The sequence below is a fragment of the Neopsephotus bourkii genome, unplaced genomic scaffold (genome assembly GCF_033783945.1).
Source record: "Neopsephotus bourkii isolate Nb327-2 ecotype Australia unplaced genomic scaffold, CSIRO-AGI_Nbou_v1 NB_718, whole genome shotgun sequence".
Lineage (NCBI taxonomy): Eukaryota > Metazoa > Chordata > Aves > Psittaciformes > Psittacidae > Neopsephotus > Neopsephotus bourkii.
Window position 1 is genome coordinate 693469 of NW_026901217.1, and position 22951 is coordinate 716419.

The 22951-nt window shown below is 38.9% G+C and overlaps 1 protein-coding gene and 1 non-coding gene across 7 annotated transcripts in view; both read right to left on the reverse strand.

Annotated features, from left to right (window-relative positions):
- INPP4B (inositol polyphosphate-4-phosphatase type II B) overlaps positions 1-22951 on the reverse strand; it is a 315400-nt gene that overhangs the window by 244645 nt on the left and 47804 nt on the right. The window lies entirely within an intron of this gene.
- Positions 2669-2741, reverse strand: TRNAK-CUU (transfer RNA lysine (anticodon CUU)). Its single transcript has one exon. It is a non-coding gene; the product is annotated as a tRNA-Lys (tRNA).

Consider the following 22951-nt stretch of genomic DNA (forward strand, 5'->3'; position numbering starts at 1 on the left):
ACTTGCAGCAGACAAACTTCATTCAGAGTAGTATGTATCCAAATCATCAACTGTTTCAATTTAAAACAAAGATTTCTCAAAACAAAATGACTGAGATGCGAGAATTTCCGAATTATTTTCTTTTTTTTAGGTTTTTAGGACACTTAACACTTTTTTTTCACTTCTAAAACCCTGTTAATATGAAGATTAAACTTATAATCATTTATTTATACTAAGAAGCATGAGATAAAGATGTAAGACATAGCTTAATTAGATACCTAGAGATTTTCCACATTTTCAATTTCTACATTCAGCTACCTTGCAGACGTAGAGCTCCGTGAAATAGAGCAGAGGGTAACAACACTAAAGTCTAAAGACAAGGTATATGTAGAGTAACTCTTTGGGACTATATATTAAAAGTTACACCACCACAGAACAGAGACTGTGCGAAATTGTAAGGTTAACCCTGAATTGCTCACAATACTAGGAATATTACAAATGATAACATGAAAGCTATCTTCCTTTCCGCCTCTGTCCTACACAAAACACTTGTATACCAAAGCTTGAGACTATCAGCTCAAAAAGTCCTCAAAGAAAACATGTTAATGACCTCACCTATCCCCACCACCACCAGATTAATTCTTTAATTCTTTTTTCCTTCTGTTTTGCACAACTGCCCAAATTAAAAAGCTATAAATGACAAATTTCAAACAGGAGAGCTGGGGAACTTGCCAACAAAACAGGAACTAAAGTGAGTGAGAGAGAAAGCTGATATACTTTCCTGTCAGTCTGTGAAGACTTTACATATTACAGTTACAACATCAGTAGCCTTTGCCTATTATGCCAAAGCCTCATGTGGCAACAGATGCCAATCTAACTGGCTGAAATCAAACTGAACTAATTTAAAACCAGTCAAGGTTCAGCTGCCTTTTGTCCCCTGGTGCTCTTTGAGCATTTAAGCCTTTTGAATACTGATGCTTAAAACAAGGCAGAGGGCATGATTTTCAAAGTAATAAAACCAAACTCAATAAAGCTCAACATATTAGAAATTATTTTTTTTTAGAATTCATAGCAGTACCAATAAATCCATTCATTACAATTACTAGCAAAAGTGACCCCTGACAGAGCCACTCTTTTCCACATGGTATGGCAGTTGACCTTCAAGAAAAACCCCACCTGTCATATCAAGGTACTTGTGCCAAACCTGCTGTTCAATACACCAACTGTACAAAACACTGCTGGCAATCCAGGATTCAACCTTCTGCTTTAATCTTCCACTATTACTTTGTTATTTTGAATACACTAAGTAGATGGAGCTTTCACTCCAACTCTTCAAGTAAGGAGTTTTCCCTGTGTTCCCGAATAACGGTATGCTTTGTTTATTGGGGTTTCCTTCCATCTTTCTATTTTTTTACATCTAGATATTTATAAACTGCATAATAATGACTAAAGATTGTTTTAGCTATCAGTAAAAAAGTTACATATTGCAAGCATCTAATTATTCATAGTGAGATCAGGGGATGAATTTGGCTTCCCACAGAGGATTCCCACATTACTTTGTACATCAAATTAGACAAGAAAACCAAAAATATGTACAGCTGAAGAGACCTAAAGCTACAAAGTAATTACTGAAAGCAGTCGCCATATTTTCCATGCTGCAAACAAGTAATGCTTCGATCCTAGATGGATCAAAGACAACACACAAAGGGGCCTTTGCAAAATAAAAATAAAACAAAACTCCACTCACAAACAGAAGGGAAAGTTGGGTAACAGACATAAAGCAGCATTTCTTCATTCATTAAGTTTGTACATAATTTGTAGTATCAGAATTGCTGGGGGATATTGCTTTTACTGGAGTTTCTCCTGCAACAGATAGCTCATGGTGGAACTTGCAGCCTGTTACCTTCCTAGCCATCCATGGTTACATACTATCTGCCTCTTCCTAAAATAGAACAATTTCTGATTCCGATTCATGGTTTTGAGACCAGTTAGAGGGATTTGGTGACACAATATATTATTTTGACAGGTATTTACATGACAGCTGATTTATATCATGATATTCCTAATATTTAGCTGAAAAGGAAAAGATTACTGCATTTCTTTCAGAAGGTACTGTCCTGGGTTTAGCAGTGGCAGTCATTTTTCTCTTTCTTGGTAGGTGGTGCAGTGCTGTGTTTTGACTTTCAGCTGGGAACAGAGCTGAAAAACAATGATGTTTTGGTTTGGCCAAGGACTTTGTGGGCCTCATGCTCTGCCAGGGAGGAGGGGAGCCGGGAGGAAGCAGAGACAGGACACCTGACCCAAACTGACCAAAGAGGTATTCCATACCACAGCACGTCATGCCCAGGATGTAACTGGGAGTTAGCCGGAAGGACTGGGTGGACTGCAGGGTTGGAGGAGGTATGGGTTGGTGCTTGATCAGGCTGGGGGGGGCAAGTTATCGGTCACCTGGTGATGGGGTGTTGTATTCTCTTCCCTTGTTATTTCCTTTATCATTACTATTATTGGTGGTAGCAGTAGTGATTTGTGTTATACCTTAGTTACTAAACTGTTCTTATCTCAACCCGTGGGAGTTGCATTTCTTTTTGATTCTCCTCTCCGTTCCCCCAGGAGTAGGGGGAGGGCAAGAAGGGGGGGAGTGGGTAACAAGCTGTCTGGCTGTGGGTTAAACCATGACAGTTCTTTTTGGCGCCCAACGTGGGGCACGAACCCACGACCCTGAGATTAAGAGTCTCATGCTCTACCGACTGAGCTAGCCGGGCCAGAAGAGAACTGATCAAGACTAAAAACCCTCATGTTTCAACAGAGGCATAAGCCTTGGAGAGAAGCACAAGTTACCCTCAGTGTAATCTTTGAAAGCAGGTCAACACAGAGCATTCCAAAGACTCCTATTCCATAGACTTCCAAAGATGCTCAAGGAGGGCTGGTGCAACAGAGGCCTCCTATCTGCCCTGCACACATGCAACCTGGTACCACCTGAGTGAAACCTCAGGCAATCAGAGCACCATCCAACTCCAGGGATGACCTCAAAGCAAATACTTGCCTTTCTCCCAGACAGCAAAAACCAGACAATATCCCTCCTGTGCTGCTTGCTTGGCTTAGTCTTGGTCCAAAAAGACCAAGACTATTATTTTGGAGAATACGTCTCCCAAACTTTACATTATAGGACTGAGTAAGATAAGCAAGCCTGATACTACATATATCCTCAAGTTTTTTGTTCAGGGAGCCAGGGGAGAGAGAATATTTCTCTGCAGTCTTTGCCTTCTGGTTATAAACAAAGCACAACTATAGCCCTCTTCCATGACTTTCACACAGCCTTCATAGAAGTAAAACAAATCAGCACAGAGGACAAGCATAATGCACTTACATTTATACTACAGAAAACCCTGGATTTTGTGGTAATGTGAGCAGAATTTTAACACAATGCTGTAATTTGTTTTCCGACAGCAACAGCTTTAAATTTTTGAGCGAGTTTCCTTTACTGAAAATTAAATTTAGAAGTCCACTCAATTGGAGGCCCATCAGCTTTTCAGTTATTAAGAATTACATATTTAATTCCATACCCAGTATTTAAACTAACAGAAACTTGAGAGCTTGCTGTACTTGAGTTAACCCATGTCTCAGCAAGTTCTACCAGTAAGATCACTGTCAATGCACACAGAATTACGGGAAACAAATTTGCATTCTTTCATCAGCAAGAAAAACTGCAGTAGTCTTGCAGCTGTAGCCCAATGTGTCTTCAATTACAAATATTAACAAATACTGTACTTGCAGGTGACGACTGGATGACTTTCTAAGATAGGCTAAGATTTAACTGGTTAATTTGATTTAGGAGTCACAGTATTTCTTATTGCATGGTGAATGATGAGTAGGTGTTGAAGTCATTCAACCTCTTGAATAACTAGACTCTTGAGTAGAAGTAAAAAGCAGTCGCAGTTTGTTAGCTGAACCATTTTAATGTTTTCCATCCTTACAGTATCCTTTCTAACATACTTAAAATATTCCTTACATAAAGTAAATATTAATTTACTTCAATAATGTGGAAAAGAATTATTTCATTATATTAGTTACTAGTCTTTCTGTCTTGATTAATAGGTAGGGTTAATTATTGTAACATAAAATAATAAGAGTCACAAAATTTGTCAAGTTTAATGGCTTCTTAAAAATTGCAACATAATATTGATATGTTTAGTAATATTGAAATTATGTAGTTTCTGAAACATGGATTGCATGAAAACAAGAAAAAAAATTGCCAGTACAAAATAATAAAAGAAGATAGCTAATGCATAAAAAGGATTTTGGGATGAAAATGGAGAAAATAGAGAAAATAGACAAAATGGAAGAATAAAGAGAGCTATAGGGGGAAATAAACTGGGGATTTCAAGCAAAACTGGAAGAAAGAAAACACCTCTCCCTCAAGAAACAGGAGAGAAAGCTAACAGGGAGAAGGAAGATGGAAGAAACAAAAAGACCTGACTAGACTAAGAGAAACCACATCAAGTCCCATATAAGACAGCCAGATTAAGAGAACAGCTGAAACAGATAATATCCCTGAAACAATTTGACCAGAATGAAGCCCAAAGAAGGTGCTAAGCATCCTATATACCAGAGAAATTCAGTTTGAAGTTTTCAGGAAACAAGCGACCTGACATCTGAAAAAAAGGACCACCAGTCCAATATTTTATATATATAATTATAAAACTGTTTAGGTTGGAGAAGACCTTTAAGATCAAGTCCAACCATTAAACTAGCACTGCCAAGCCCACCACTGAAACCATATCCCTAAGCACCACATCTTCTAAACAACTCTAGGGATAGTGACCCACCACTTCCCTGGGCAACCTCTTCCAATGTTTGATAACTCTTTCAGTGAAGAATTTTTTCCTAATAGCCAACCTAAACCTCCCCTAGTGCAACTTAAGGCCGTTGCCTCTTGTTCTGTTGCCTGGTACTCAGGAAAAGAGACCAATGCCCACCTTGGTACAAAACCTTTCAGACCAAGTATATGGCCACATTGAACTTTAAGGGAATTACCACATTCCCTTACAAGCTCTTCAAGCTTAGTGTCTTCAACACAAGTCTGGAACCATGACACTGCAAAAGCATCTCTTCCTCTCAATCCATTTAATGAAAGCAAGCTTACATACAGCAAACTGCATTTTCAGCTCTTACACAGATCAGGAAGAAATTCAATTCCAAAGTATAGGGTTTGGGTTGTTGGGGTTTTTTTTTTGGTTCTGGGGAAAGGGCTTGTTGTGATGTGGGTTTTTTATTTGGTTGGAGTTCGGGGGGGGGAGGATTTTGGTTGGTTGGTTGGTGGCTTTGGTGGTTTATTTATTTTAAGAGATACCTAAATGAATACTACAATGAAGAACTAATTACAGCAGTCATTGCTCTAAAGATCTGGTCATCAAACACTGGACAGCAGGATCTACCTGGTGCAGAGAGTATAACCTATTCACCAATTCAAGCACATCTGAACTACAATTTCTGCAGTTCCTCAAGAGCAAGACTTCTACTCCTACTCTCACTTTCACTAAGAAGTCAGTATGCAGAGGGCAATGCTATTACAAAAAACAGCAGGCTGCCCAAACTACCACTGAGGGAAAAGTACCACAAAGTACATCCTGAAAAAAAACACCCTTTAAGAATATTTCCATATATATTCAAATTCTAACTCAGCAAGAAAAGAATCTGTAAAAAGGATACATTTTCTTCTGTATTCATCACCTTTAAAAGTTGCTGTTTCTCTATGTCTTTCTTCACTGAACCTTACTGATCCTCTTACCCTACATTTTACATTAATCAGCACTATTCCACTCAGGTTTTTACTCATAACACAACATATTTTCTGAGGTATCCAACAGTCATGATTGCTGCAGCATGATTTGACAGGGTATTGTTCTCCCATTTGGTTATCTCAGCCACTGAAGGATTTCTTTTTCATGAACTGCTTCTACTATGACAGATACCATCTCTATATGATCCTATGAAAAGTATGGAAGTGGGATATGTATCAGCATTCAGTTCCTGGAAAACAAACTTACCCTGTTGTTTGGCTTTCAGTAAGTGGCAGCAGCAAAGTAGAAATACAAATAATACAGCCGAGTCTATTAGCAACAAGGAAGAACAAAGAGAACGAGAGGATTTCAGACTTGGAAAGGCTCAGTCAAGTGAATATCTTCCTGAGGTCTGCAAGGCACAAAACAGGACCTACTACAAAACAGTACTACATTCCTGTATTGGGGTAATCCTTCAGTAATCCTTCGTTAATCCACACCCAAAATCTGTGCAGAAACAAGCATGTGAAATACTACTTACATTAGTATTGTCAACAACACAATTATGCAATCTTAAGGTAGCTCTGTTTTATTTTACATTTGCTTCTTTTCCTCAAACATGACAGATACTCTACCCTGCCATTGGCAGATTGCAATGAAGATTTTTTTCAAGCTAGTAAAATTGTAAAGCAGGATTTCCAGTATTCTTACTTATAAGTTTTCCCCTAAAAGCTTGTCCTGAGAATTTAGAAATAGTCCCCTGAGATGTTCCTGAACTATCTAGAGATACCAAATTCCTAGCTAAAGACACAAAAAGGCATTTTTAATAATTTCAGTATTCACCTTCTTCCTACCTTGATTAGCCATCTTTCTCTTTTATCCTGGATACACTCAATGTAATGCATATTGAATTTTATCTTTCTCTTTAGGGCATAACCCTAAAAACTTTAAGCCCACAGTAATCACACTCAAAATGACTCAGAATAGTTTGAGTTGGATATGAACCTTACAGCTCATCTGATTTCAACCCCATGCCATGGGGAAGGACACCTTCCACTCGACCAGGCTGCTCAAACCACATGGGAATAGTTTGGAAAGCTGTATACCTTGTCTGCCTCTCAGTTATTGTAATCTCTGTTACTAGTACACAAATATAACACTAAAGGTGTAAGCTGATCTATTACTGACATAAAGTTATTAAATAAAAGTAGATAGATTTTCTTTGGCATAGAATGTTAACTAACCAACTAAGGTGAACTGTATTACAAAACTTTCATCTTAAGTAAGACTGCAAACAAACAAATGCATATTAATATACATCTCAACCACAAAATTTAATGTCACCAAAAAGGACAAAAAAGACAAGATAGTCTAAAGCATGTGATACAGTCACCTGTAATGACATGAAGGAATGCTATTTTTGGCACCATGCACTATTCCAAATAAAGTACATAATAAAGTTCAGGGGCTACATTTGCTGAAGCTGGTTATCATTCAGCTCTGTAATCTGAAAGAGTGACACTAACACATACTATTCCTTTTAAAATTTCCAGAGTAAAAAAGTATATTGACACTGACAAAGATAAAGATGCAAAAAATATGCCTCTGGAGAGCTTTGCTTAAACACAAATATTTTCTTAACGAAAGTTGAACAGAACTAAACTTGGAAAATTCCAAGTTTGCTTAACCTATATTAACTTTTAATTAGAATATAATACACCCTTTTGCATAATACAGCCTACCAAAACATCCAGTATTGTGTCATTCCAAAAATACGCTCATTGTTTCAGCAAAAAAAAATAAAAAATAATTTCCTGTGAAGTTTATCAAAGGCTACTTTTAGAAAGAATGCTCAGTTACTGCAAAAAAAATCTCTTCTTTAAAGTTACAGACTTCTGAATCAGACTCCACCTAGTCTCAGCATCTAAGGGTCTTACCAGCTATGGGGAAGTTTCCAAATACTGTTCTCAGTCTGCTTTTGGAGGCATCCTGCCCAACAGAGCAATAAAATCTCAAATTGATTATTGAATTTGAGGAACATCATTGTCTTCCTTTGCTAAGAACTCAAAGGAGTTTAAGCAATTTTACTGAAGTGTCTGTTTTGGAGCATAAACTGAGGTCCTACCACAGGAGACTCAAGATAATTGTTTAGTTCAAGATAAGGAAGTTAATTCACATGACTAGCTAGTACTTGACAAGCTATATCCCATTTAGAGTGGTGTAGTGTGAATAATATCTAGTGTAAGATGAGGGGAAACGTTGCAATAGAGGTCGAGAGAACAGTCTCAACCTTCCTACCACTTCCTAGTGTATGTTTGCACACAAATACACAGTGAAATGGCCATCACACTGCTCACTTTTTACAGTTGGAAATTGTTAGAAAATAGTTTACCTTAATCTCTTTCTAGAACTACACATATGTTGAGCTACACTTCAGCAGAGCTAACTAGAATTAAGGCTTCGCTACAACCTGCTGATCTGGGAAAAACAAAATACCTCATGGAAACAGTGTGGTAAGTTCTAGCTAGTGTCCCTGGATTCCATGGCTATGAAAGGTGGCCTGGCCTAAGAGCAGCAATATACCTATGGCCTTCAGATCTCACAATCCAAAAAACAGGCAGTAGTGTGGAAAGAGCTGCCCAGGAAAAAACAAAATACATACAACAACCACCACCTCACCTCCCCCCATAAACACCATCTAAATACACACACCTGAATCTTTCAAGGAGGCTTAAAAAAGAAAAAAATAAAGCAAAAAACTATCCAATTGTTTCTTTCTGTTACCAGTTAAATATTCTGTTTAGTCCAGTTTTACAGAGCATTTCACTCTAAAATTCTACTCCTTCCCCATTTGTAACTGTTTCGTTACTTACTGGACTTGAAAATGTTCTTACTTCAGCATGGGAGAAGGAAAAAAAAAAACTGCCTCTCTAATTTCAGTTGTTGGGGTTTTTTTAAACTTGAAATGGTAAAGATGAGCGTGACACAATGCTGAGCATATGTTAATGCAAGGGAATGAATCAAAATGGGAACACCTGTCTTTGAACATTTCTGAAGTTTAATTTATTTTAAAACACAGCCAAAAAAGTAATATTTTTTCCCTTGGCATTATCCTCCAGTTCATACTTAAGTGTCTTTCATAATTCTGAAAGCCATAACAGCCAGCAATATATCAAAAAGTAAGCTGCAGTTTCAGAAATCCATTTCCCTACTTTACAAGCCACAACAATATTAATTAATAGGCAAGAGCTGGCCTCCTTCAATGGTCTGCTATTCACTTTGGATTGGAAATTTTATATTCTTGTACAAGTAGAACACTTGAATATTTACAGTTTTGGAACTCCTGCACGACTGGAAAGAAAGGAGAAGCAGCCAGCAATGTTTCAGAACAATGCTTCATTGAGGAGGCTTTTCAGTGTTCCATATTTCACCAGTTATTCTATGGAGAAAGAAATATAACCTGCTTCTCTGAAAAACAAAAAGCATTTAGAGATTCCCCTTGGGGGAAACTTTAAGGAATAAACAAAGATCACACACAAGACTCAATGCCAGGCTTCCTTGTTTTTTTATTTTCAGCTACACAGCTCTCAAGACCTCCACCAACTCAAGCAGAACAGGCTTCTATCCTTAAGTAGGCAAAGTTTTAATACGTTTTAGAAGTGGATGGCAATACTTTAGCTTTCCCATAAAAATGGGAAGAGGTGTAGAAAGTCAAACTTAGAGATCTTATGCTCTCATCAGCAAGATTCCGTCATTCCACCGAGAGTATTTTGATGTGGCTGGCAAGTTTCAGTGTGCATCTTCAGGACCAGCCTAAAAGACAGCAGTCACAACTTAGGTAGCATTTAGCACCAGGGACAAAAAACCCTATAAGGTTCTTTCAAGGATGGGAACTCCTTGCTGACAGGAAGCAGGAAGGGCACAGGTAGGAATAATAACCTTAAAAGGATAAAATGCAAAATTCAGTGCGAGACCACAACATCTTGAGTGACCCTTCCCATGAGGCAGGGAAGCAATGGGTTTATTGTTTCATGTGTCTCCATTACAGGAGGGTCACCAACACAATCCTGATTCATGATAAGCAGGAAGAGATGAAGACCAGAAATCATCATGGAAGCACAATTCATGTATTCTAGAAATTCTGATTAGGGAAACATAAGCTCATTTCCATTGACAACTTATCTTACCCTGTGATGTTTACACACAAATCACACTGCTTTCTTCATAGGAGGCAAGCCCTTCCTTTCAGGTTGCTTTTCTACACAGTCAGCAGAGAAGAATGTTTTAAAATGTACATCTACAAATATCTGGTTTAGGAATACAAGCAAGCAGTGAAATGACTACTATAAAGATTCTCTCAACTTGAGCTTCGCACTCAAAAATAAAAACCTCCTAAAAGGAAGGTGAGGAATAAGGCATATAATCAAAAAACAGACCAAGCAATTAAGAAATTAAATAGCAAATTAATTATAGTTTTACCTTGTACTCAATTTATCTTTGCATCATTTAAAACATGTACTTAAAACCTCTTTTGAAAAACAATTAGAAGAATATTCCTCCATTCAACAGAAAAGCATGTGCAGAATACCACAGAATGGGGCTGAAAAAACACTCAGACTGGGTGTATGCAAAGAAGATTTGGATTTCCTATTATTTAAGGGACAGCTAAGGAAGGAAACCACTCTGAAGAACATTTCCAGATTTTTTTGAGTTTTGGAAGGTGACAAAGTTGTTAGTGTTAACAATTCAGACAATACACAACTTGTTTTCAGCTCCAAGCAGACAGAAACTGAAAATATTTCTCTGCAAACTAAACTTTCAGATGCAAAAATAGTGATGTAGAGGTTAAAGGCATAGATGGCTCACAGAATCAGACAAAAGATACTTGCATCTGTTACGGATCAGGGTGTGGGGTGCACAGACACTGAAAAACCAGAGTCTTCATGAATAAAAAAAAAGTAAAAGGCAAATAGCGCATTCCTGCCCATGACACTCCTGTTCCTGCTCTCATGCCACCTTAAGCTTAAGATGTCCTTCTATGTTGATTCAACCTGGCTGAACACCAAGGTAAAATACCACTGAATAAACAAGAACACATTTATTTCGTGAGGTATAAAAATTCATCCTAGCATTTTTTGTGAGCAATTTTATTAGGGGCAGGAGGTGGGCAGGCACAGGAGAACGTGATCTATTCTTCCACAAGGTAGAGACAACTGTTCTTCCCAACAGTTTCCCTAGAGAAATTCAGAACATTTCAGGCAGTATTTTTACTTAAAAGACTAGCATGAAACCCCATGTAATGCAAAAATATTCAGACTAAAGCTATCAATAAGGAAAGAAATACAATACACCAGCAGACCAAAATGGGAACAGGTACAATTTAGGTGTAACTCTACAGGATAAACACACAGTTTGGGTACTCACTGCTACATCCAGAAAGCTTTACTCAACTCCATGGATCAAATGCATCCAGGCTGTGTAAAACAGTTGTGGGAAAATTAGCTCTATGCATCTTTCAGATTGCATATACAATCTTTCTGAAGCTTAACATTGTATCAATGTGTGTAAGAGTCCAGAGCAAGCAAACAGGTTGGCAGCTGTAAGTATCATCAGGTCAAGGGAAATTTGTTAAGGTGAAATACAAAGCTTTTGTGTCTGTCTTCAAGAAACACATATTTTAATCCAAATTTGGATTAAAACTTTTTATGTTTTATTGGATCATTTCTTGTACTGTTGGCTAGTTAACAGTTTTTCTTAAAGATTTTGGAATACCAAAAAATGCATGACTGATCTGGGTAAGTATGCACAAATAAAGTCTCAATGATTTCCTCCCCCTCCAATTTTTCTCTGTTAGGACTAAAAATCTTTATTCTTTTATTCTAGAAAATAAACTATTAGGTCTGGTAACAGTAGTATATTTATCTGAATATTTTGCCAAAAAAAATCTTTGGAAGACTATAAATATTAAAAAAAAACAACACTAAAAACAGAGGGGAAGTAGTAGCTCGACTTTAATTGTAAGTAGTAGTTACAGTGAAGCAGCTTATGAGTGTGCAAAGTGTGAATAAGCATCAGGCTGAAACTCAGAAGGAAAGTCTGTTACATCAGGAAACAGCAATATGAATTGCGTTTGCCAGACTGGATCAAAGACTGCCACATAAATCCATGAGGTCTGGCTGCAGCCATGGAAGTCTAGGCCTTTAAGGGAATCTACCTAAGACAGACAGCTAACAAATTAGAGCACAACTATGCATGAAGACTTTTTCTCTACCGCTTGTACCCATGAAAAATAAAACAGTAAATAAACAAATACAAAAGCAAACCCCAACACTACACCCCATACACACACTAGCAAACCCCTGCATCTCTGCAGATTCACAGAGGCAGAAGCCTGTCCACATGTTATTTTCACCTCTGTCAGCTTCAGCGGTTCCTGAAGTGGTAGAAAGCTGTACTGGCCTAACTCATGTTAGTGTAGAAAGGGTAGAGGACTGGGTCTTCATGTGGTCCATAACATGGAAGGAAGAGAAATTCTGAATTTCCTTTCACAACTTGCATTTCTGCACCTGGGACACTATTTGGTTATTTCCTGTCATGTCAAGATCATCGATTTTAATATCACTAGGACTCTGTATATCAAAATCCTATATCCACTTCTTTTTTGGAGGAGGAAGAAGGGAAAGTTAGCAAAGCTTTATTAGGAAGATAAGGGGATAAACTGTATTTTCTTCCTGGTTTAAAATCTGCCAGATAAAACTTAGCATTTTTATTTGTATTGCGTTTCCTAACAATAATCCTTCTTTCTCTGCAGAGAACACTTTAACGAAAACCATTTTTATTTCAGAACTAAGCAACATGTCAAATAAAAGCAAAATAAATTTTAAAAATTGCTTCTCTCCAGGCTACAGACGGCTTAAGTTTTCTAGCAGAGGCTATCAAGCTTCCTTACAAAGGTCAAACTTCAGCAGTATTTAAGCCCTCTGATTATTATTAATAGCCTGCGACTGAGCCCACAGTGCCTTTTCTGTAATTACAGAATACCAGGTTGGAAGGGACACCAAGGATCATCTGGTCCAGCCTCTCTTGGCAAAAGCACAGTCTAGACAAGATGGCCCAGAACCCTGCCCAGCTGAGTATTAAAAATGTCCAACACTAGGGAACCCGCCACTTTCCTGGGGAAGTTATTCCAGTGGCTGTTTGTTCTCACTGTGAAAAATTCTCCTCTAGGTGTCCAACCAGAATGACTCCAGGAGTAACTTGTGCCCATTACCCCTCATCTTTTCTATGTGACTCCTTGTAAAGAGAGCCTCCATCTTCTTTGTAGCCACCCCCCCCCCGACCCAGTACTGGAGCTGGTGACAACTGATCCCCTGAGCCTTCTTTGATGGCTTGGCTTCACGAGCAAAGATTCGGGAAGGGCTTTAACCACGTTTACTACAAGCACGATGACCAAGGGCATGTGGGATATGCAAATCTGGGAAAAAGGGTGCTGAGGCAATCAGGAAGTGTCCAACCACGACCGTCAACTCCTGAGCTAACTCAAGCTACCCATGCGCTCGTCCGCCCGCATGCAACGTTGGAACTTGCAGCTTCCCATGCACCTTGTCACCTACCGTTTTGACCCTTGCCTGTCCATACAGACAAGTGAGAGTGAGCCCTTCCAGCCTGCGCAGTGGATTTTTAGGTGAAGCGCAGCTTGCGCAGAACTGGCCCCACCCTTTACACCTTAGGTTTAACTGTCAAGGCCTAGTTAGCTAGGATGGTGACAGCAAAGTCCACAGGTCATAGGTTTTGTAAGAGCGTCCTTCTCTTTGATGGAAGACCATACAAGGCTAGATGAGCTCCATCAGTCCAGGTCTGAAGACAGGAGTTTTCCTTCTCCTGTGAGGAAGGCCTGACTTCGCTAACAAAGATTCAGGAAGACCTTTAGACATGCATTCTGAACAAGACTCCTGGGTCAATCACAAGCAACAATGGCACAATAGCACAACAAGCGTCTATGTGGGTTCTTAGAGGCGTTGTCATAAGCCCGCAGATGGTAGCCTCACGCCAGTGACTCCTCAGCCAAGCGCACGCACCAGGGGTCTGAACCTGCGGTTCCTCTCATACTGAGCAGGATTACTATTGCAACAACACACCATCAGTAGGGTAAAACTAACCTGTCTCACAACAGTCACAATCCTTCAGGCCTTTTTGGTTTTAAGCGGGAGGTGTCAGAAAAGTTACCACAGGGATAACTGGCTTGTGGCGGCCAAGCGTTCATAGCGACATCGCTTTTTGATCCTTCGATGTCAGCTCTTCCTATTATTGCGAAGCAGAATTCACCAAGCGTTGGATTGTTCACCCACTAATAGGGAATGTGAGCTGGGTTTAGAGCCTTCTTTACTCATGCAATTATAACAGCATTAACTCACAGTGCCACACAGGACACATCTATGCAGCTGTCTCCAGGTGGAGAGCCCAGCTGGCTTTCCACAAGAGCCCACTAGCCTGCCCAGGATCCTGGGTGAACATCATGTAAGAAACGACCAGGCTACTACAGTTATGCTGCCACCATGACAAGCCAGTTAGCTACACTTACACTCATAAAAGCTAAACATGTCCCTTTCAACTGTAGCATGGACAGAGCAACAGTTTTTCAGGCTTTTGTCAAGATAGATTTGCTTAGGTTGGAAAAGACCTTTAAGTTTCTCAAGCTCAACTGTTAACCCAGCACTGCCAAGTCCAACACTAAGACATGCCCCAAGCACCACAGCCACACATCTTTTAAATACTTCTAGGGATGGGGACTGAGTCGCTTCCCTGGGCAGCCCTTTTGACGAAGAAATTCGTTCTAATTCTCATCTAAACCATCCCTGGCACAACTCTCAATCCATCACTTCCCACCTGCAATTCTCTCCACTCTAGATTAATTAGCATTTCAAATAACTCTTTAAAGTTTCTAGCATTAACACACATAAAAACCATACCCTTTTTCCTTCAATTCAGATCTTCTTTTAATTGGCTAGATAAAAACCTAAGTTTTAATAGTAACTATTCAAGTGTTAATTATTTTTTTGCCACAGGAATTCTGTTTGCACCTTAGTTTCTCAGCACAATTTTAAATTACTTCAAAATGTTAATATTATAATGGACAGACTGGAGTTGGTTTATTTTCTTTTCCCCACACAAGTTAACTGAAACTGTGAGAAAGAAGTGCAGCACAGCTTGTTCCGACCAGCACCAGAAAAAGTCTCATTCCTTTTAACACAATCACACTGTGATCACTGGAGACCACAAAAGGAAAGGTTCCAAGACAAAAGACAGCAAGCACCAATACCTTAAAACCATTTTTTAAAATGTAAGATGGGTCTTTAAAGCATTCAGTGAGATTTGCAGGATCACTTAGAAGACTTTGTCTCTGCATATGTCCATACCATGGCTATTAAAATAACGTTAAGCAGAGTGTAACATATCAAAGCCTTGATAAAACCCAGACCAAGTAACACTGATTACTTATCAGAGCATTGATAAAAGAAGCCTTGCTCCTCAAACACAGAAAATCTCAGCAGTAAAAGCTGATCATACAGTGTATTTATTTCTCTAAAATCCATTCCAAAATGCAAACACATTGGCCTCACTGAATCCCATTATGTGCTTGGACTGCATTGACATTAATCCTCAGAATGTCCCATTAGAGTTTAAGTCTGTTTATTTAACCTTCCTATGCATCTAGGAGATACCCGTAAAATCAAAGATTGTGTCAGCTAAAAGCAGTTCCACTTACTAATTTTGAGATGGTGGTGGTGTCCTGGCTATTTTTGGAGAAGGGGGATTTTTGTACAGGCTTTTTTTAAAGGAACAGATGATCTACTTATTTTTACCTTCTGCCTCAACTTTGTAGCAGATCAGCAAGCCACCATTAAAGTAACTCTTGAGAAAAAGAGACTGAGTGAACAGCTGTAGATTCTTCAAAATCACTCATAAATCTACTCAGGAAAGTAGTGCTGCATTATGAAATCCCTTCCCCAATGAAATCAAACCACCTGAACCTGGTAGGAGCTTGTCACTTGGGTACCACGCTGCAGTAGTATCTGCAATGCACTTAACAGAAATAGGATTAATTGTCATTCTTTAAAAAGTTGATCCATTAGCATTAGCATGCTAGGCTGTGATAAAAAGGAGACATCACTGGTAATGTTGAGGCTTATCTTCTCATGGGAATACTTCAGAGTGTTCTTATATTAGGAAAGCTTTTATACCGTTCTGAAACAGCACACAGATATCCATTTTGGTTTCACAAACTTTGGCTTTCCACATCTGTTCTATTCTTTATAAATATTGCTCTAAAGGAAAGGTCAATGGCAAAAGTCTACAGATACATTCAATATCAGGCAGACTTTTCAAATAGTCAAGAGGAGCAGAAGTCTAAGAACTTGAGTAAACCTAGAAAAAACTAAAGGCCAGATGCATGTGATTAAAAGAAACAAGTCCAAAGCCACACAAAATAAAAACATATCACAAAAAAAATCAAAAGAACCCCAAAACAAACAAAACCAAAACCACACAAACAACCTAAAACACACCAAGGAGTTAATCTGCAATAAAAAATCCACCTAAAAAAAAAAAAAAACTAAAAAAAACCCCACACCCACAAAACCACACCACCAAGCTCTCCCAAACCCAACAATACTACTTAATGTATTGTATCTGCCATTGTTTCCTTCTTTCTATGAAAGGAAATGTTTGACTTCAACTACAGATTGTTTTCCACACCATTTGCAACTTCTGAACTTCTATTAGGTAGCTACAATAAAGTTTTACATATCATCAAGTGCAAGTCCTTGATTAATTTAACATCTGCAGTTAATTAAAGTGTTTAATTTACCCCAAAAAAATTTACCCATAAAAGTTAGATTAATATCCTGCCCAGTCCTTGCCTGTGATGAGTATTGCCAGGTACACAGTCGTATATTTCCAATTTTCCTATTGAAGAACTCTGCTGTACTGAACAAACATATAAAAATTGTAAGACTGAATAAAACCAGAGAAAGAGGAAGATAAAGAGTTAACAGGCATTGTATAAAAGGTATATGTCATAAGCCTGTTAGAGTTATCAGAAGCATTGGTGCAGCACACATGAACTTTTAAAAAGAAAGTTTTTCAAAGTCTTTCACCAATTTCTTGGAAAAGTTACACTGCAAAGTCATAAAGGGCAGATGTCTGGCATTAACAGGTGCCCAGGAACAAGGATGTGTACAATGAGGTGATAACATTTTCTAATGCCAACAAAAGAGACTCAAACCTAAAACTGAGGTCAAAGCTATAGGCTTTCAGTATCCTCACCAAGCAAATCAAAATATATTAAAAAAAAAAACAAACCACACACCCCTCCCCCCACCAAAAAAAAAAATAAAATCAGTGCTGATACATGCAAACTGTATACATTTGCCAAAACACATTTACTTTTATAACACTGAACTTAAAATTAGCTATCACCACTCAGCAAATATGTTCCCGTCGCACTGGGGAGAATTCAGCTCAGTTCTGAGAGCTGCTCAGAAAAATAAAGGGAACAGTAAATAATCTTAGTGAAGATAATGAAGGAGAAGGTAGTCTTTTGACCTTAACAGTCAGTACCTGTTGACAAACCAAGCCAGAGCCTCTCTTATAAATTGGGGGCACTCATCTTATTCAGGGAGAAAGAAAGTCTCATTAAATCTCAGAGTGAAGACAGGTATGGAAACCACCATTATTCTTCTTGGCCCACCCAGGAGCCTGTGGAAGCAAGGCTACCTTTCAACACTACCTAGCTGACCTCCTCATTCCCTCCCCTTCACACCACTGTCCTAAAACATCTTCAGGTCCCAGTACAACCAGTACCTTGTCCTCACCACACTCATCTCCACGTTGATACCAAGATGACACATAGCAGTCACCCCTCATCCCTACCACAACCAAGTCATGGCAGCTGGGTTACAGTTAGGCCCTCAAGAGGGGTAAAACATCCCTTCCCTAAATCACTTTTCAGGAGCCATAGGACATCTTTGCTATTTGAACCCCTCTCGAAAAGACAGAAAAGCCATTAGCAGAACAAAACAAAACTTTATGCTTCACTTCCTAAAGGGGCAGCATAGATCAAGCTACTCTCAAAACTTGAGAGCCACTGATACAGCAAGCACTAAGGGGAGAAGAGAAAAATAAAATAAAATAAAAAGGCTAGTCAGGATCACCTGGGATGCAATGTAAAGAGCAGCACCCTGATGTATGTGTGTATATACGCACAGCTCCTCTCCTCCCATCTGCTAAATACAGCCTTTACTAACAACTATATGGTTGGGCAAGCACAGACTAGCCAGAAGATCATCTTTGATGGCACAAGGGCTCTACGAACAGACTCCTTGGGCTGGCTGGCATCAATCATTTTGCAGCTGCAAGACGACTCTAGCTGTGCATATACTCCTGCTTCCCTTCTTCTCTCTTCATCTAGCACGTAAAAGTCTAAACCAAGGTTAATCAGCAGCCTCTGGCTTCAAACCCCTGCTTTCAGCTAAAAATAAAAGCCAGTTTTGCCCTTGGTGAATTACATCAGTAGCATGTTTCTTTCTTACGATTACTTAACATCAGCCTAAGATGTTCATTTGGCTGGTAACCTACAACTATTATCTGAAGAGATTGCTGCTGCCATCTACTGACAACTTCCATTATAAACAAAACATAAACAGAGGTTATATTCTGAACCGAGACAAACTGATTCCATCAAAAAAGCCCAGCATGCACAAACTGGCAGCCAGGCTACACTATCTAAGACGGTAACGAAGCATGAATAACACTTCATCGTGGGCTCAGAACCCTTACAGTGAAGGAAGAGTTTAGCAACAGTATCCTGACAAACTGGTTTACTGTCTTATACAGAAAAAAGTGATGCAAACCATTGGTTTTGGGGATCAGGTTTTGTTTCTTAAATAAAAGAAGGGGGCATATTCCTTTGACTACTAGTTACTCAGCACTAAAGAAACATGGGAATACTATTTCAAAGATAAATCTTTAACTTTCACAGCATTTTCTCTTAGAAGTAATATTCCAGTTCAGATTAACACAATTGAAAGTGCCAGTTCTGTGCTTGGTTTGATAGAGCTTTATCTTCCTAAGGGGCTCTTCACTGGAATGCATTGTCAAACAGTTTCATAGACCAAGCAGCTCTTCAGCTACAGCTGATACCAACTTCAAAACAATCCTTTAGCAAAGATTCACAGATTGCAGCAGGAGTTGCCTCTTACCACAGCATGTTATTCCACTGGTATTATTAGCCTTCCTCCATCCCTAGGTTTCTTTCATGTGTTAGGAGCTAATATTCTGAGGTAACTGTGAAGCATTTCAGGTGCAGTCTACCCAGCTAGGACTGCCACACATTGTTCAGCATGTGCACACAGTTTCAAAGCCTTTCTTGTTTCCAACATAGCTATTGGGTATTCTCTCACTAAAAACAGATGGATATAAGAGTTATCTCTAAAAACCATAGCTTACATAGCAAAAATTGTCACCCAGGTCTCCCAAAATAGCTATGGAACCTAATGGAGTTGTGATGTTGGAAACTTATCTCAAATAGTGAATGTCTGCTCAGCCCCAGGACTCTCTCCGCAGCCATGCATGAAGCTGCTCAACAAACACATCTGCCAGACACTGCACTTTCCAAGAACCACCACAGGGTTCACTGAAGCACCAAATACAGCAACAGCCAGTAAACTAAGTTACAGAATCATAGAATCATAGCATAGTTAGGGTTGGAAAGGACCTTAAGATCATCTAGTTCCAACCCCCCTCCTATGGGCAGGGACACCTCACACTAAACCATCTCACCCAAGGCTTTGTCCAACCTGGCCTTGAACACTGCCAGGGATGGAGCATTCACAACCTCTGGGCAACCTATTCCAGTACCTCACCACCCTAACAGGAAAGAATTTCCTCCTTATATCCAAACTTCCCCTGTTTAAGTTTTTCCCCATCTATTTTCAGATCATCATTAGTACCTACCAGAAAATTACTGTGTGCAAACAAAGTGCATCTGCTTACTGTATAAAATTTTGAATTTGGCTTCTTTTAAACATTTCGGGTGAAAATGTTTTATGTACAGTGTCATTATCTATTCTAAATAAGATCGGTACTTGATTACTGCCAATAAGTAATTCTAACATATACAATTCCATATATTATGCAATTGTAACATACTAATTGCTGTAGGAATAGCAGAGAGCACAAACAACTATAAAAAATAGCTAATTCTATTAGGTAACACTTACAAATTTAGGGATTTGCTCAGATTAAATGTTTATATATATCACTGGAGGCTTTACAAATACAGATCAAGGACCACAGGACCTAATAATATTATCCACTGTACAGAGAGTGAGAACACAGATGCCACACCACAAGAAAAGCCAGAGAGTTTATATACCAGACATGCAAGTCCACGTCAGCCTGTATGAGAAACAGTGATAAATAAATGGCATTATCATTATGAGCCTGTAAGTATCATAGAAAAGAAGATTTATAAAGGCAAAACTTAGAGAAAAATTACATTTCTTACTAAATATCTTGTTTTAGTACTTCCTTGTTGGTTCCACAGATCTATGAAAGCAGGCACTGTGTTAGTTACCAGTCAAAGTCAGAAGGACGTTAAATGTAGATCAGGTAAGATACTGGAGGCTGGGAAAAAAAACTTCATAGTGAAAATAAAGAGTTTACAAAAAAAAAACACAAGAGTCAGATGCAAATGAAAGAGCGACAGAAAAAAAAAATAATAAAAACAAGCAAAAAACCCCAGTGAATTTATTTTTCAACAGCTCTAATGGATATAACCAAACTTCATCTTCACCAAGATCAGGAGAGAGGTATTTCAGTAAATGAAAACACAAAATAAGATTATCCCAGTCTAGAGTTTTAGGTGACAGAGAGATAGAAAGCGTGGTCCATCTAGAAAAGAATCTGAAAAAACACAGACATAGCCAGAACATGAATACTCAGAAACACATTCCTTTTGAAAGCAATGCTAAAAATGCTATGAGTAGCAGGAAGAGAAGTGATGTTTGCTTCAGCCATCAAAAGCAATGGGGGGGAAGAGCTTGACAGGAAAGATAAAGCAGCTGTTGGATTCCTGCTGAAATTGAATTCATAGCTAAATGCACAGGAAGAGGTCTCTGAAAAGCAACATGAAAGTGGAATTTGGAGAAGCAGGTATTTAGGCAGATGTAAGTGTAATTTAATACTGAAGAATATGCAGTTTTAAATCATTTTTTCTCATATGAGCTTCAACTCTAGGTAGAGCATATCATGAATCCCCCCAAAATATAAAGTCAAAGGAATAAGCTGCAAATGACCAGGAGAAAATGCAGTCAGTGAGCTATCATTCAAAGTGGCAGACAATCACATGAATGAGAGAGATTCTTCTTAGCTCTCATTTGGAAGAGGTTATTCAAGGGAGTCTGTTCTGAAGACTGCAAGGGATAGCAACAGGACTGGGAAAGAGAGTGGGATGGCAATGCCATGGGTAACACTGTAAACAAAGTAGTCATAGACTTCAGATATTTAAGAGTAATGAGCACAGCAGGTACATAAAAGGTAGCACAAAAAAAGTAAGGATTAAAGCATGCTTATGCCATGAAAAAGCTAAAGGAAAGGAAGACATTATGGAACAAGTTAAACAAGAGATTAAAGTAGGCAGAAGAAAACCAGGAGACAGAATGGAATTATCAAAGCAAGCATTGGTTTTAAGAAAGGTCTGCCTCTGACAGCAGAAGAAGGAAAGGGAGCGCTTCACTCTCTGGAATAAGTCAGTAACATCTGGAGGCAGGAAGGAGCAGCTGCAAGGTGAGAGAATCAAAGATGGCAAAAAGGCAGTATGGCTTGCCAGGATCCTGTTAAGATGGGAGAAAAGAGAGATATAAAGTCATTGAATTCATAGTAAAAATAGGAGCAAATAATGTTTCTCCTTACTTGACGGCTATGAATTCCATTTTCAAGTACTGTTGGAAGGCAGACTGCAGCAACAGTCAGCACATTCACCTTACTGGTACCACACAGACTCTCAGTAACAAAGCTGACTGTACCCTTGCTATCAAGGAAACATGGTGCTCTGAGTTGCAGTGGATCTGCAGAACTAAGATATATGGGTCTGGGTCAGCATTACAATTGCTTTGGAGGAAGAGCTACTAAGAAAATTGAGGGTTATGCCTGCCTGCTTACTGTTCTGCCCCAACTATATTGCAGACAGCTACATGGTCCCCACATGATCTCTTCACTGGCAGCATGAAGACAGCTGCTTCCTCCCCCCTAAGGCTACACTGGTATTACGTATCATGCTTAGTGGGGTTTTAAGGCTAGAGTTTACAGCATTCAATTAGCATAGAGTTCTCTACACAGCATTTTTCCAATCCAATATGGCTAAAATGATCAAGAAATCCTGGGGAAAAAAAATCTATTATTTAAATTGAGACACAGAAAACAACAACAACGAAAAAGCATTCTAAAATACCTTTACAGTATAACACAAGGGGCAACACAACTGGTTGTTATTAAAAGTTAGGCTCAGCCTGAGAAACGGACTTAAAACACATAGAAGACATCTCACTGACTTAAACACATTACTACAGCAACAGGATGCAATACCTTACTGAGGAAGGTTAAAATCATCATTCCAACAGTACACATCTCAGTTAAGTGGAGGAAGAAGTACATTCAAGGTTTGGACTGAGAATCTTCAGAAACACGCTAAGACTTCTGAGCCATGTAAGGGTTGATATGGCTTCCAGATCTGCCTATGCCACAGTTCTGTCATTTTCTGCTTGTCTCTATTTAGCACACTTCCTAGTGTAAATCAAAATCTTAACCAACACAGCAACAACATATTTCACTGAAACTTTCTGAAAAGATATTGTATTACAGACATAGATTCACTTACCTGCTTATCAGCTTACAGACACTGCAAAACACGGTTGTAACCAATATCAAACAAGTAGCATTTAACAAAAAAACACATCAGCAGTGACATACAATCCCAAAGCAATGCTATGCAGCACACCACCACTTACACTGACTGCTCAGACCTTAAACACACTGAAACAGAGCATGCTCTAGAAAATTGAAATCACTGCTGAAAAATGGTTTATAAAAAGTACATCCTTAGCCAGAAGAGACACTTTTATTTCAAGATGCCC